Genomic DNA, 16318 nt, shown 5'->3' with positions numbered 1-16318 from the left:
TGAGGATCACAAATTTGTGTGCTGGATAGGTGTGGAAAGTAAAATGCAAAAGTACAAGGGGATGGGAGACGAAGTGAGATCAAAAGGAAGAAATAAAATTGTTGGTGTGAAGTATTTGGGGCATCAGATGCTGCATCAAAAATCCATACAGTCGTGAAGTCATGTGTTGTGCACTGACGATCATTGATAAAGTGTGATTGGGAAGTGTATGCATTTTGGAAGGTTGTGAATAAACTAAACACAGGAAAGGACAGAAACTAAACACAGGAGAGAAAAGAAAGAATGGACACTGAGAAGAGTAATGCTGTAGAGAATAAAGGCAAACATTGTAAGGTTGTGGGATGGAAGAAAAGTCATTAGGCAAAATCAAACAATGGAAACGCCAAGCTGGAATATCAGCAGTGTAAGGGAAAGTTAGAATGCTACTTACTGTAAAGATGATTCATTCAGTTGCAGGCAGGCATGATTATAAGGAACATACACATTAGCTTTTGGCAAAACATTCATCAGAAAAAGGAAGAGAAACACACACATTTATTCACACAAGGAAGCACTCCTCATGCACACATGACCACCATCTTTGGCAACTCAGACCAGAAAGCAACAGCCACATGAAATGGAAGCAGCAATCTGGAGGGAGTGCGGAAGGGGAAGGGATAGCAGTGTACAGGAGTTGGGGTGTGTGTGTGGGGGGGGGGGGGGGGGGGAGGAGGGGGAGGGGGGGGGGGACATTGTGTGTGCAGGGCCTAGACAGCCAACAGGTGCAGCATTTGGAGACTGTGTGGCAGGAAGGAGGGAAAAAGGAGAGGAGCAGAGAAAGATGGGCATGTTCATTGGAAGAAGGCAGCACACAAAGAGGGTGGGAGATGAGAATATGGAGGAATTCATAGGACAAAGGAAGTGGGAACTGTTTGGTGGAAGGTGTGAGACAGTATGTTGTTATAGGTTGAGGCCAGGATAACTTTGGGAGTGGAGAGCAGTACATGCCTTTCAACAGCTGTCATCCCTTTCACATCAAAAAAAGCCCTCCCATACCACCTGGCCACACAAAGACAGTGTACCTCAAATGACAAGAACTCCCTTGCTCAGTGTGCTGAGGGTCTCAGCAGGGCTTCACAGACAGGTACTACCCTCCATACTGAGTCCATAACCAGATCACTTGTGGCATTTCCCTTCACACCCTCAATCCTCCCACCATCTCGAGGAACTAGCCACAGAAAATGATCCCTTTGTCTCCAATACACCTTGGACTGTAGGCAACTGAATTAGTCCTTCACCAGGGCTTTGATTATATATTATCATGCCCTGAAATGATGTACATCCTACCCAAAATTCTTCCCACCACTCTGAAAGTGGTGGTCCATCACCCACCCAACCTCCATAACATTTTGTCCATCCTATGCCATTCCCAATCCCAAGTCCTTGCCCCAATGATCATGTCCCTGTGGAGGATCTAGATGCAAGACCTGCCCACACCACTCACCCAACACTTCCTATTCACACTAGTTACTGCCTGCCATCCATGTGGGGCATGTATTGGTCTCATCACAGACTTCTAGTACTCACAAGGGAACCTCTTCATCGCACCCCCCTCAGATTTAGTTATAAGTTGGCACAGGGATAGGCCTTGAAAAACTGAACACAGATCAATCGAGAAAACATGAAGAAGTTGTGTGGAACTATGAAAAAAATTAGTAAAATATACAAACTGAGTAGTCCATGCAAAGACAGGCAACATCAATGACAAGGGGGTCAAGGAGTGCTGTGGTCCCGTGGTTAGCGAGAGCAGCTACGGAACGAGAGGTCCTAGGTTTCGCGGTGCGGTCGCAAAACACAGACACTAAACTTACTGCAGTGAACAGAGACGTCAATGAACAAACGGACAGATCATAACTTTGCGAAAATAAAGGAAGTAAAATTTTCAGTTTAGGGAAGACTTGAACCAAGGACCTCTCGTTCTGCAGCTACTCATGCAAACCACAGGACCACGGCACTCCTGAGTTCATATTCTCATTGATGTTGCCTATCTTGAACAGGGACTACTCAGTTTGTATATTTTACTAATTATTTTCATAGTTCCGCACAACTTCTTTCTGTTTTCTCAATTGATCTGTGTTCAGTTTTTCAAGGCCTATCCACTGTGCCAACTTATAACTATATCTGAGGGGGGTGTGATGGGGAGGTTCTCTTGTTAGCCACACACAATTGATTTCATCAAAGTGTATTGGCCTGAAGATGGCATTGACACAATGTTGAAACTAGTAACCAAATAAATATGAAATCTTAAGTACAGCTGGAGGAGTTTCATTTTTAATAAAAAAAAAAAGTAAAAACTTCATATTGCAGTCCTGTTGCAGGCACAGATTAAAGTTATCCTTAAAATACATTTTCCAATTCCAAATATATCCTGGCCTCTTCCTATGGTAACTTAATGTCCCCACACCCTCCACCCGACAGTTTTCACCCCATATGTCATATCATCTCTTTGTTATTGTCGTCTACCACCCTCTTTGTGTGCCAACCTCTGCCATTGCACCCATCCATCTGTCCCTGCCCTTCTCATTTGTTGCTCCATCACCCCCCCCCCCCCTCCTACCCCTCTCCCCCCCACCCCGGTCCTGTCCCCACAACCTCTCTCTACTTCCATGTCCCACAACTTACCGATGCTGTTGCTGTGGCAGTCTAGTCCCTGCACACTCCACCAGACAGCATTCTTTTCTCACTTCATTCATATCCTGCTATTCATTCCCATTCCCTGCCCCTCCAGGATGCTGCTTCCATTCCACAAGACAGTTGCATTCTGGTCTGAGCTGCTGGAGATAGCTGTCATGTGTGCATTAGGTGTGATTGCTTGTGTGAATGAATGAGTGTGAGTGTGAGTGTGTGTGAGTGTGTGTGTGTGTGTGTCTGATGAAGGCTGTGGCCAAAAGCTAATGTGCAAGTGTCTTTCAATGACGCCTGTCTGCAATGTAACATGTGTCTTTGCTGTAAATAACAATCTGTCTTTTCCTTATATTGTTGATATTCTAACCTGGAGTTTCCATGATACAAACTGGGTTTTAATAACAATAAATTACATCTGCCTGGTTGAAGGTCCTGAGGGTGCTAGGAATAAGGCTTCACAACCTTAACAAAGGACATATTTAAATGAGGTTGATGATTCAACAGAGCGGAAATTGTCCATTCCTTCCATTCCTTCTAATGGCTTCTAATGACAAAAATAAAATTTTACCACCATTTGAAATTAATAACATGGTACACAGATTTTGACTTATTTTGTGTATAAGTCACAAAGAGACAGTGAGACTGGCTGATGTCCACCTTCAGTAGGTACAAAGCTCAACTGTACCCATAGGCACCTGTGGCAGTAGTGCTGGGAGCTAGGCCCTTGGAGAGGCTGTTTAGTTGTAATTTCACACAGGTTCCAGACATTCACATGCTTCATGTACACCTGAAATTTTTGCACCAAAATAATGACAGCACATATCTATTATGTGATGTGGCTCTTTTTATTATATATGGCAATTACAGTAATTTTTTTGTTAAAAATTTGTGGAAAATAGTAGCAATTTTTTTATGCTGTCTGAAGTCTATGATTAAAAAACTACATTGGTGTGCAAATTTTTAGGATGAAAGGAACTTCCATGCCAAGTAACATAGCACAATGATATTTGGACCATACATAGAAATAACTGGTACATATAGTGTGGAAGATAAGTGAAAGAAATACGCAATGAGACAAACAGAAATGTTATTAATGGTACTTTTTCAAAGATAATAATTACAGTGTAGTCTTCACAATTTATGATGGTCCCCTGGACATTAAAAAGGGTAGGACACGTTTCTGTGACCACCACAGACACAGACACAGACACAGACACAGACTCTGCAACGTGCTTCCATGTTCACTACAAGGTTGAGTAGTAGTTCTTGCAGTAAGGCATTCCACTCGTCTACCAGTGCAGTTGTGGTCGTTGGTGGTTGTGGACGTGCTGCGTCTCCTCAGTGCATCCCACATGTGCTTGATGATAAGATTTAAGTCGGAGGGGTCGGGGTGGAGGAAGGGGTTGGAGGGAGGAACCAGCAAGCCAGTTCATTCACTGAATATCTTCCCATTCCAGGAGCTCGGCACAACTCAATGAAGTCACATATTGCCATTCATAAATATGAAGTCAGAGCTAAATGAACCTTTGAAAACATGCACATGGGGAAGAAGTGCAGTGTTGCAAAAGTAGTGATCAGTGAGTGACTTGTGTTCAAAGATTTGGAGGTCAGTACGACAATGCAACATTATGCCTCCCCACATCATAATATCCGGGCCACTAAAATGTTCATGTTCGACAATGATTGATGTAATCTCATACGGTGAGAGGTGGGGACATATAATGCATCCATGAGCTGTCTTGGAAACTTCCACAAACACATGTAACAAACAAAACAAGAAACACATTTTAATACACATTTTTAACATAAACTGATTACAAAAATTATTCACATAAACAGGGCTTACCTGACTTCACGTAAGCATAGAAGTAAGGACAGTGCACATCCAAACTGGTGCACTACACCTATCACAAGAACTTCTTAATAACCTTGTGGCCAATGTGGGAGCATCTTGCAGAACATGCATCGATCACCATCTGTGGTGATCAGACACCCTACTAAGAATCTTGTCCTGCTTTTTGTAACGCCCAGGGAACCATCATTAATTGCAGTGAATTTAGTATGATTATTGTCTTTGAACAAAAGTGTCATTTCTGTTTGCCTCTTGCATATTTATTTCACTAATCTTCTGCATGGTAATGTAGCAGTTCTTTGTATGTATGGTCCAAGTTTCCTAAAACTCTGTTACTTCACAGCTACAGATCATGTGAAAGTTGCATTTGTCCTTAAGTTTTGCACAACAGTGTAATTAGAAAGTGGAATTTGTGATATGTTATTGTTTTCACAGTTCCAGCAAATACTGAGTTACATTGAGCAGAATACTGTGGAATGCACAACTTGCACTTTAGAACAAATGTACTATGAATTGTGGTGGGTATTGTCCATAGCAGTATCTGCAACTCTGTTCTTAAATATGTATCAGCTGCAGAGTTCTTACAACATCAGTTGAAAATTTTTGGGAGAGAAAAGCTCTTAAGTCAAACTATGTCATTTTATTGTACTATTCACTTGCCATAAGTACACCTTCATGAACTAGAAAGCCATACAATAGTCATATTTTTAGGAAACTGACTAGGAGGTACTAAGGCATAAAATGTACTTTTCTTGTTGGCACTTTTCCTGCTCCTTTACATTTTCGCAGTTGGTGACATAAGATTTGCATTTCCACATATAGTGGTGACACCTTAGAACAATAGTTATTAACAATGTAAGAAAGATCTTTTTGTGAGAATACTAAAGCAAACTCTTTGCATATGTAAGTTCAGTTGCACTCCCCAGTTGGCACAACAATGTATAAGTTATAGAACAAGAAATTTAAAAAAGCAGGTACATTCCATGCCTCTACAAACACTGAAAACACAGACAGATTCTGAAATATAGTGACTGTTAGAATGGAAAAGATCCCATAATAGCACATGAAGAGAAGGATGTATCCACTCAGGGATAAATGATGGCATACCCCACCCCTGTTCAAAATATTTTGCAAACCATAGTCACATTTTGCACCATCACATAGTATTTTCAGTATAAGCTTGTAAGTGTATGAACAGCAACTTAACCTTTGAGGGGCAGACATACAAACCGATCAGAAGCACAGCCAAGGGAACCAGGATGGCTCCTTCATATGTCAACCTGTCCATCGGTTGCTTGGAAAGGGCTTTCCTGGAATCCAGTAGCCTTCAGTCCCTGGTTTGGTTTAGATACATTGATGACACCTTTCCCATGTGAACTCATGGTAAGGTTGATCTGCTAAAATTTTTGGACACTCTAAATACATTTTCCCAATTAAATTTCTTAACTTGATGCTACTTTGGTTGATGGTGACATTATCCTCACTGAAACTGCAAGTGTTACAGTGGTGACAGTAACAGCAGTAGGAGTCTTGGCATAGGAAACACTTCTGTTCGTATTAAACCTACTTACAAGCAACAGTACATACTACTTAGCAGTTTCCATCCTGTTCATGTCAAATGTTCCCTCCTGTATAGCCTTGGCATTCAAGGCAAACATATTTGTTCATATGCAGACTCTATACAGCAATACACCAACATTCTCATCTCAGTATAGATGTAATTATTCCATCAACCTAGATGAAAAGCAAATTTCCGGGCCTATTACATCCAATCCTGATACTGCTGATTCCTCCAAAAAAACAACTTAGGAGTACACCTCTTCTCACTCAATGCTGTTCTCGTCTTGAATGTATGAATCAGCTAGTTTGACAAGGCTATGACTTCCTAAACTATGACTTCCTAAAATCATGTCCTGAGATAAGGTCAGTTCTGTTTGACTTTTTGCCCATCACATCCAGAATACTTTTCAACTCCTACCCACCCCAAATCTCTGCAATATCCCTGTCCAGACTCTATCATCCATCTGCAACCATTTTCCTGTAATTTGTCTCCTACCCCTGTGACTGTCACCACTGTCGGACTTGCCCTATCCACCTTGCTGCCATCACCTGTAGGAACACCATATCTGGAAAAACATATACTACTAAACGGAGAGCCATTAGTGAAATGACATATGTCACATACCAGTAAAAATGCTGTTTGACCTTGTACATTGGTATAACTACCACCAAGTTATCGTTTAGGATGAATGGGCATAGACAGAGGATGTATACTGACAACATACAACATCCTGTTGCAGAGAATTCTCTACAACATGGCAGTCATGATCTTTATGCCTGTTTCACCACACACACACACACACACACACACACACACACACACACACACACACACACTCTTTATATCTTTTATTTTCTGGCCTGTTTTCCCCTTCACCCCCTCTCCACCCACATGTCCCTCACATGATTACCATCTACAGTGCTTTAGCTTCCTGTTGTTATTAACTCTTGCATGATATTTTGTCAGTAATCTCTCTCTTCCTTATCACCCTATGTTCCACTTTTAACTTGTCAGGTTTCAAAATCTTGTCCAATGCACTCCCCAACAGTGTCTTTCCTTCTCATCCCATCCAGTATTTCTCCCCTGAACAGGAGTTCTGAACAACCTTTTGATAACTCTACCCATTTCCTAAATCTTGCCATTCCTTTTCCTTCATCCCTCTTCCTTCCCAGGAGGCACTGGCTCTAAAAGCTTGCACATTTCCTTAACCTTTTTTATGTGTTTCCTCCTGCTGTTGTGCGAGGGGTAGATTTTTTTTTTATCTATCGCCTTATATTTTCAAAAACTTATTATTTTTGTTGATATACTTCTCAAATGTTGGTAATTATGATGGTGCAGTGCTACCTGAATGCTTGATTTTGGTTTAGGTTATAATATTTGGACCAACTTTGCCACTTGGGCATTCACAAAATCATTAACTGTGTATAATTTGTAGGATAAATTGTCACTATTGATTATTGTCTTGTGTAGTAGTTGTGAACTAATTTCACCTCATTCTCTTCAAAAGTAAATATTATTACATATTTCAGAATTGGCAAAGACAAATCACTACAGCCAAATAAACTGCCCTTACTAACTGTATTAACAGAACATTTCAGCAATAATTTCTATTACCTTTTCTTTAGGAGCATCATTACTCATAATATCTAGGCATAGAATCATTATTTAAAGCAGTGGAATGCTCCTGGTGAGTTCTTGTTTATAAATTATTTAGGTAAAATAATCAATAAAAAATTCTCTTCCTATCACATTTCATGGAACAGTGGGAACAATGATCATTGAGTAAATAATCATCAGAATTCTCATAAATTGAAAACAATTTGTGGAATATCAGTATTGTTTTTAAAACCATAAAATCTATATCTTTTGGGAGTACTACTGAAAATAGAAAACTGGAAGAGCATTTATATTGGGAAAAAAATGAAGAAAAGAATGGAGAAACTTTGAAATATTACGTGAATCTGAGTTGTCCATTGGTGTGTATAATGGCATGTCAGAGCTCATTTGCTTAGTTACATGCTTCTTCCTAGGATTATAATTGCAACATCTTACTGTGATATGGAACAAGTCTGTTTTACAGTTGTAATACACAAGAATGGGAAACTTACTTACTACTACTACTACTACTACTACTACTACTACTACTACTAATAATAATAATAATAATAATAATAATAATAATAATAATAATAATAATAATGATGATGATGATGATGATGATGATGATGATGATACCGTGTGGCTAGGGCCTCCTGTCGTGTAGACCGGTTGCCTGGTGCAAGTCTTTAGAGTTGACGCCACTTCGGCAACTTGCGTGTCGATGGGGATGAAATGATGATGATTAGGACAACACAACACCCATTCCCTGAGTGGAGAAAATCTCCGACCCAGCCGGGAATCAACCCGGGCGGTTAGGCATGACATTCTGTCATGCTGGTCACTCAGCTACCAGGGGCGGACCAACTTAATACTAAACTCTATGTCTTCTGCATCATTTTGTGTGTTGTCTATTTAGATTTCAAAGCTTTTTATTTTCTTTTGATTTACATATTTTCTGTCCAATAAGTATTTTTTCCAACATTTATATCGTGCTCAAGATGTTGAACAGAAAATCTTTTCACACATTGCTATATGTCATCTAAATTTATGTTACAAATTGGTTACCGTATAATGAATTGTTACAAGTTTGAGTAAGAATTAGTTCACATATAGTTACAATTTATTTGTAGAGTTACGTGGATGACTTCATGTTTTCATGCATGAGGTACTGTAAAACTGAGTAGATAGAATGCCACAGGTGTTTTTCAAACAAGTAGTTCGGAAAGAGTTTATACATGTAATCTATTGCACAGTTTTGTTCTTGCATGATGGACACCTTTTAGACATGAGATGTGTTGCAGTGACTAATGTGTATTTCACTGTTAATTCTGGTGGTACAGTCATAGAGAATACTCCAAATATAGAAATGCAGGAAATGATAAGATTTTTGATTCTTAAAAATTTACTTGGTGCCATTATTCTTATTATTGCTTTCTGTTACCTGAAGACTGTTTTGGTTTGGTGTTCATTTCCCAAAAATATTATGCAGTACCACAGTAATTCATCATGAGCTGAATTGCAAAAATTTCTTACTGTATAGCTCGTATTGGCAGTTCCAAATTTAGAATGCAATATGAGAATTCAATTAAGATATCCTTGAATGTGAAACTCAAGAAGTTTAGTGTCAGTAACAGCACTAATACCTGTGTGGCCCTCAGGTGTCGAGCCACGTGGAGTCATTTATGAAACATGATGTTTTGACAGTGCCCCTTATCGTCAGCTTCACGTGATACTATTAGAATTTTGCACTTGACTCAGAGATCCAAATTCACCTCTATGGTTAATTTGATGCTGGGGTGCAGAGAGTTCATGTCCATGCAACCACAACACAAATATGTCATCAACATATCCAAAGAACCATGTGGGTTTCAGTGGAGCTTTTTTCAGAGATTTTTCTTTGAAATCTTCCATGAAGAAATTTGACACTACAAGTGAAAGATGGTGTCCCATGGCAACACTGTCCATTTTTCATAATGGTTGCCGTTGAAGAGAGAGGATGTAGATGTGAAGATAAGTTAAAATCAATTCATTGTGATACTGCACTTCTCCTGATCAACTTGAGGGAATCAGAAACCAGCACACGGGTGAAAGGGAGATTGCATCAAAGCTCAACATAAGGACCCGTTGCAAAGGTGTAGTTCCTGCAGTGATTGAATGATGTGGTACTGACATTTACTGATGTAGTGGCTTAATACTGCTGTTACATTTTTGATCAGCTGCTACTTAAGTGCACCTGCATTACCTATGTACAATAGGCTGTAGAGGTATTTGTGGCTGTATAGTTTTGCCTATTTGCTTCTGCATGAACTGCTGTAAAACTTGAAGGCCTTCCTTTTCATTCTGTCAGGTCTCCTTTAAATTTTCTGTAAGTTGTACATTTTGCAATTGTAGTTTGACAATGGAAGTAGTACAGGTGCATTTCCTTTGTCTGCAGGTAAAATTACTTATGCAAGATCATTCCATAGTTCTTGAATAGCACCTCTTCTGCTGTCAGGATGTTCATTTTCAGTAGAATGGATTTGATGAGTGTGTGGCATGTTTTCCAAATACGTTTCCATGTATAGTAGCCAGTGTGATGCAAAATTGACTCCTTTTTCCAGAACTAATTGCACCACATTGCTGATCTCTTTACCCATGAGATTGATTATGGTTTCCATCTTTAGTTCTCATGCAACTGTTGTTTCCTTACTGTCAGACATCCAAATTTAGAGACTTTTTTGGTTGTAACACAGCATAAAGATTAGTCTGCCTGAGCTCAAGACACTATGTCAACCCACTCCTAAGAATCAGGCGAGAGTAAGGAAGCCATTCCTAAGGAGAACTTCAGCAATTCTTTAGATGTTATGTCCAGTCACTGATTTGTGTAAGTGATTCTTTGTCTTATAAGGACAAGACTTGCTTTTCTTGTGTCCTGTGGGCGACTAAAGCAGTATGATGGGTGATTCCCATGAACACTGCTATAAGGAGCAGTCACAGGGAAATGAGACAGATGGAAAAAAGTAAGTAAACTGCTTTTTATTTCAAAAGTAACCACCATAATTCTTAATACGTTTATCCCACTGTGAAGCACGATGGTCAGTGCCTTCATGGAAAAATATTTGTGGTTGCCTACAGAATCATGATTTCGTGCAGGCTTGCACATCCCCACTTCATCTGAAGCAAATTGATAGCCACAAAGATCTTTCTTCAGGGCTCCAAAAATATGAAAATTGCATGGAAAGAGATTGGGACGGTCAGAAAACAACCTGTCGCCAAGATTGTTTTGAGTGCACTGTAGAAGTTTTGCTGGGAAGCTCTTACACATCCTCCATTCGTTCCCAAAGGGAGCTCAATCTCCTTAAGAATGTGTTAAAGAGGAATGAATATAATAAGAGACACATGGCCGGTTGATATCTGCCAACAATTTGACCTCAAGATTATGTCTACCCACTTCAGAAAACCTGCACACATACAGAAAACATGGTGATCACCAATCCAACAACTCGGTGAATACCAGATCAGTAACATAGCCATCTCCCATGCCCACTACAGAACAGTCCATGACGTCAAAGTCCAATGAGGTGCAAACATCAATTCGGACCATTACCTTACATTAATCAGAGTAAAATTTTTCCCCAAGAGAGTTCACCACAAAAAAGCCCGCATTCAAAAGTTTGATGTATCAAAAATTCTGCAAAAGCATGGAAGAAAGAACTGGTGAATAATTGGACTGACTTCTGAAACAAAAATTCAGAAAAGCAAAACAACTGATTCCCCTGCAAAAGAAGGTAAAACACCCCTGGTGTAATGCTGACTGTGATCAAGCTGCCATTGACTGCCGACTCGCCTTCCAAAAATACAACAGCCACTAATCACCAGAAACTCAACAGCACATCCTCAACATCTTCAAGCAGACAAACAGAAGCATCAGAAAAACAAAATGCAACTACATCACTGAACAACTAAAATCAATAGAGGATAACTTCAGGAACTTCAACAGCAGAATTTTCTACAAGACTTTCACAAGCTAAATTAAAGGTTGCTCACTACAAAATCTGACTTTCAGGAAATGAAATGAAAAACTTGCACTCACCAACCAAGAAAACTGCAAAGAGCTGGCACAGTACTTTTCCAACCTCCTCAACTGCCCCAAAACACCCAAATGTTTTCAACACCTAGTCCCAGAGCTCACAAAACCCAATACAGAACCACTAACAAAAGAAGAAATCCATCACCACATCAAGAAACACAAGAACGGAAAGGTATCAGGAGAAGATGGAATCATCACAGAATTACTGAAAAATCTGGGGCTACGATCACTTCAGGAAATCACACAGATCACCCAAGAAATCTGGCAAAGTGAAAAACTCCCGGATGACTGGAAATGTGCACTCATCCACCCATTCCACAAAAAAGGAAACAAATCTGACATAAATAATTACAGGGGAATCTCCATCCTCCCTGCCCCTTACAAAATACTCTTCACCTGCCTCCTACAACATGCACAAGAACAGCTCAAGCCCTTAATTGGTGAATATGAGACATGGTTTAGACAATACAGATCATTTCAACCTGAAATCCACATTAAACAAAATCTCCCAACCATCTGCACATTTGTCAACTTCAAGAAAGCCTATGACTCCATCAATCGACAGTCCCTCTTTAATATATTCAAAGACAGCAGTGATGGCTTATCCAGCAAACCCTAACTGACACAGCTTCCAAAGTGAAGTTCAGCAGAGAAATCTCACAATCTTTCCTCATCAAAACTGGCATCTGACAGGATTACAGACTCTCCCCACTACTCTTCAACATCATTCTTGATAAGATTGTCAAAGACTGGGAGAATGAACTGAGAAAACAAAACAGCTGGAGACCCATCATGCTAGAAAGAAAATGGGATATCATCAATGCCATGTTTAGTCTTTGCTGATGATCTTGTGATCCTTTTGGAGGATGAATAAATAGCAATTTGTCAGATCAAAGTACTCAAAGAATGTGCCAAAAAAGTTGGGCTCCAAATCTCTTTCATAAAAACTGACTTTGTAGCCACAAAAAACGTCAAAACAGAAAATTTGATCACAAGATATGGCACAATAAACAGAGTCAATCACTTTAAATACTTGGGTGAAATCATTGAACCCACAGGTACAAAAAGATTAGCCCAAAAAGCATGTGAAGTCAAAATTTGAAAAGCATGTGGGAAAACTGAACATCTGCAACAAAAGGTGCATGAATATCAAAACAAAAATTTGACACTCTGTGACTACCATCAAACCCAAAACACTGTAGTTAAGTTAGACCCTAAACCTCAGTTACAAAGGGGATCTCAACAACATCAAAAAAGTTGAAAGGAAAATCATTTGCAAAATTGTTTGCAAAATCCTGGATCCAAAGGTCACAGATGAAGGATGTCTGCTACATTCAAAGACAACAACAGGAAAATACTCAAACATTGAAACAGACTTCCGCAAATTATGACCGAAGTTCTATGGACGCATCATGAGACTGGATGACAACACATTAACAAAGAAAATTCTAATGCGCTCACAGAAACTAAAAACAGCAACAGTATGGATCAAACAAATTGAAACTGATCTCAAAAATGCTAACATCGCATCCGCAGACATCACAGATCAAAAAATCTTCAGACAGAATATCCACGGCTGGGAAGTTGTGCAAGAAGAAAAGCCCAAAAGATCTATGGGGAAATCGACAGAAGAACATAGAGCTAAACATAGTTAGAGGATAAATCAATTCTGGAAGGACAAGGAAAATATCAACAATTTAAAGAGATAAATAAAGACAGATAAGATTTATGTTCCAGCAGGAGGGGTTTTTAGGCAAGAACAAAAGTTGTGTCCTGTTGTTCAAATTTAGGGCCTACACCTGCCAGAAAGTGAGACAATGAACCCGCATTAAATGATGAGTGAAAGTTGATAGTGTATGGACTATTTAGAAGTTGTCAAACAGGGAGACTATCAATGAAGATGCTGCAACATACACTCTGCCAGTTTTGCCATGGGTCCCAAAGTGGACAAGAATGGTTCATGGGTAGTAATAAGATGAAATTGTGACTATAAAAAAATTAAAAATTTATGGACACCATAACTGATGTCCAGAGCATCTTTTTCAATCTCTGAATAATGTTCTTGAGCTGGCTTAAATGTCTTTGACATAAAGAACATTGGCCTTTCTGTATCGTCCCCTAACCTATGATGGAGAACAGCTCGAACATTCTTAGGGATGCATCTGTGACCATCATCAACAGCAAACAGGGCTGGCCGGCCCAATGGGAGGGTGTTGATCTGAGGGCTGATTTTAACTTCTGAAAAGCCCAATGGCACTTTCGTGACAATTGAAAATGCATTTCATTTTTATGGAAATGATTTAATGGATGGACTGTGGAGGCTGCCTTGTACTGTAAATAAATTGCACCTTGTAATTTGCTTTTCCTAGAAATATTTGAAAGTTATTAGTATATTTAGACACAGCCATATTATTAATATTCCCTTCATATTGTTTACTGCACCAGTGGCCCTTTACACTGAAGGAATTAGCCCATATAGATGGCCACTGGTTTAAAGAAGATACATTTTGAGGAGTGACACTCAAGGCCTTTAGGTGTCAGGTTCACAAGAACTAAACACTTGTTGCATAAATGTTCTGTCATACAATCAGTGACCAAGATATCATTGAGACATTTTACATAACACAAAATCCCTGTGATTTTTGTTCAAGAAACCTGTGAAATGTGATGGGGAGTAAGCCCTGCCAAAATGCAAACCTGTTACATTGGTATGATCCAAATGGGGTGTTCAAACTAAAACCTTGCTTGAGCCTTTGTTAGAAGGCAAGTGAAAATCTACCACTGCAAGACTGATCTTTGAAAAATGTTTTCTTCTTGATAGTTTAGAGAAAAGTTCATCCACAGATGAGGCAAAGGATAAGGATCAATGTCTTCTGGCTTCAAGCAAACCTTAAATGGTCAAACAGATAGTGTTACAACTACCAGAGTTTGTGGAGGATTACTTGCTCCAGCTGCACTGTGAGAACAGTGGTGGGTGCACACCAGTTGCAAAGTTTATCAAATGATTTTAAAGAAACTGGTTAAAAAAATTGATTCTGGCATATCTCATAGTGTCATTTGTGAGCTTCATGATGAACTGCCTATCATTTCACTCATAGTCACAGTTATTATGATATTTCTGCATTTATTAATGTACTACATTAAATTTGAATACTTTGTAATGAAAAATAAAGGTCATTATAAGTTTGCGTTTGGTGCTTGTTAGTCCACATATGATGGCATATGAAATGCAGCTAACATATTGAATTTTTCACTTGAGATGATCTGTATCCATCATCAATGTTGAGGAAATGGATTGTATGTAGTGCACTCATGTCCGATTATCTGCACTCGGATGTGAAGTATTCATATCATCCTTCAGATTTCATAAATTGTTTGAGATACCAAAATGAACTTTTGGCAAATGATAGCATGCAAAGCGGAGAGTATTTTGCCACATAGCTAACATGCGAAAGTTTATTGTCTACTCCAATATATGAGTGAGTTAGTTTAATTGGGTATAAACACAGCTCAGTAATTGGGCATGTTGGAGGAGAGGGGAGATTAGTCTCTTATTTTTGTCACCTGATGGAATTGATGTGGTGTGGCCAGGTGGTGTGATATTGGCACATTGTGTTGATCTTTTGGCAAGACTCTCTTGGTGTCATGTGACCACTGATTGACAAATGCCAGTTTTTATCATTGTCTAATTGCTCTTCAGGTAAAGCCATCATCCAGTGGCTGATAATGTTTCACTGTACAGCTCAGAGCAGGTACTTGCTGGCCTCCAATACGTGGTGCCTGTTGTGTGCAGTGATTAGACTGCAGAGTAGGTCCAGGGAAGTTGGGATCGGATAACAATATGAACATTGTCAGATAGTTATTTGCTCAAGCATAGGGCCAATAGTTAGTCCATGTGAATAGAATTCTGACATAGAATGGAAAATGAGGATGTCACAAAGTGAGAATAGAGATTGAAATGAAAGCATAAATCAGACTGAAAGTCTGAAAACTCTTTTAAAACCAGGCTGACATTCAGAAGGAAAGTCAGAGCACACTACGCAAAACAGCACATGAATCACTTAGCATGACCTCACATGAAAATCTCCAGAAAGCAGCTCCTGTACTGTTTTTGAGTTCCCTTAGAATGAACTCTGAATGGTCTGAGAACCCTCTTCGAATAATTTCTGAATCAGTCCCACATTGTGAACTTCAAATGGTCTCTGAAAGAACCAAAATGACTTCTGAATGACAGAGTCATAATGAGCTCACAGTTATCTCCAGGATGCTGAATTTCCCATCATACCGTATTTGTCATTGGTGTGCTTAATTTCCAATATCATCCAATGAACACTCAGCACTGGGTAACCATCTCCTGCCAGTCTTCATACAGGGTGCCAAACTTCAGTTGTATCGCATGAAACATTTACCAGCTGTAGCAGTTGAATAGTGTCGTTAGCAACAAAAGGGAAAATGCGCGCGTGCGAGCGCGCGCGCACACACACACACACACACACACACACACACACACACACACACACACACACACACACAATTTGGGATGAACACAATAACTTAACCTCTGAAGAACAAA

The 16318-nt window shown here is 39.6% G+C and overlaps 1 protein-coding gene across 1 annotated transcript in view; it reads left to right on the top strand.

Moving 5' to 3' along the window:
- LOC126336311 (MFS-type transporter SLC18B1-like) overlaps window positions 1–16318 on the top strand; it is a 341991-nt gene that overhangs the window by 305489 nt on the left and 20184 nt on the right. The gene's annotated exons all lie outside the window — the stretch shown is intronic.

This window comes from Schistocerca gregaria, chromosome 2 (assembly GCF_023897955.1).
Source record: "Schistocerca gregaria isolate iqSchGreg1 chromosome 2, iqSchGreg1.2, whole genome shotgun sequence".
NCBI classification, from domain to species: domain Eukaryota; kingdom Metazoa; phylum Arthropoda; class Insecta; order Orthoptera; family Acrididae; genus Schistocerca; species Schistocerca gregaria.
The sequence above is the reverse complement of the archived record's forward strand: the minus strand, read 5'-3'. Positions and strand labels throughout refer to the sequence as shown.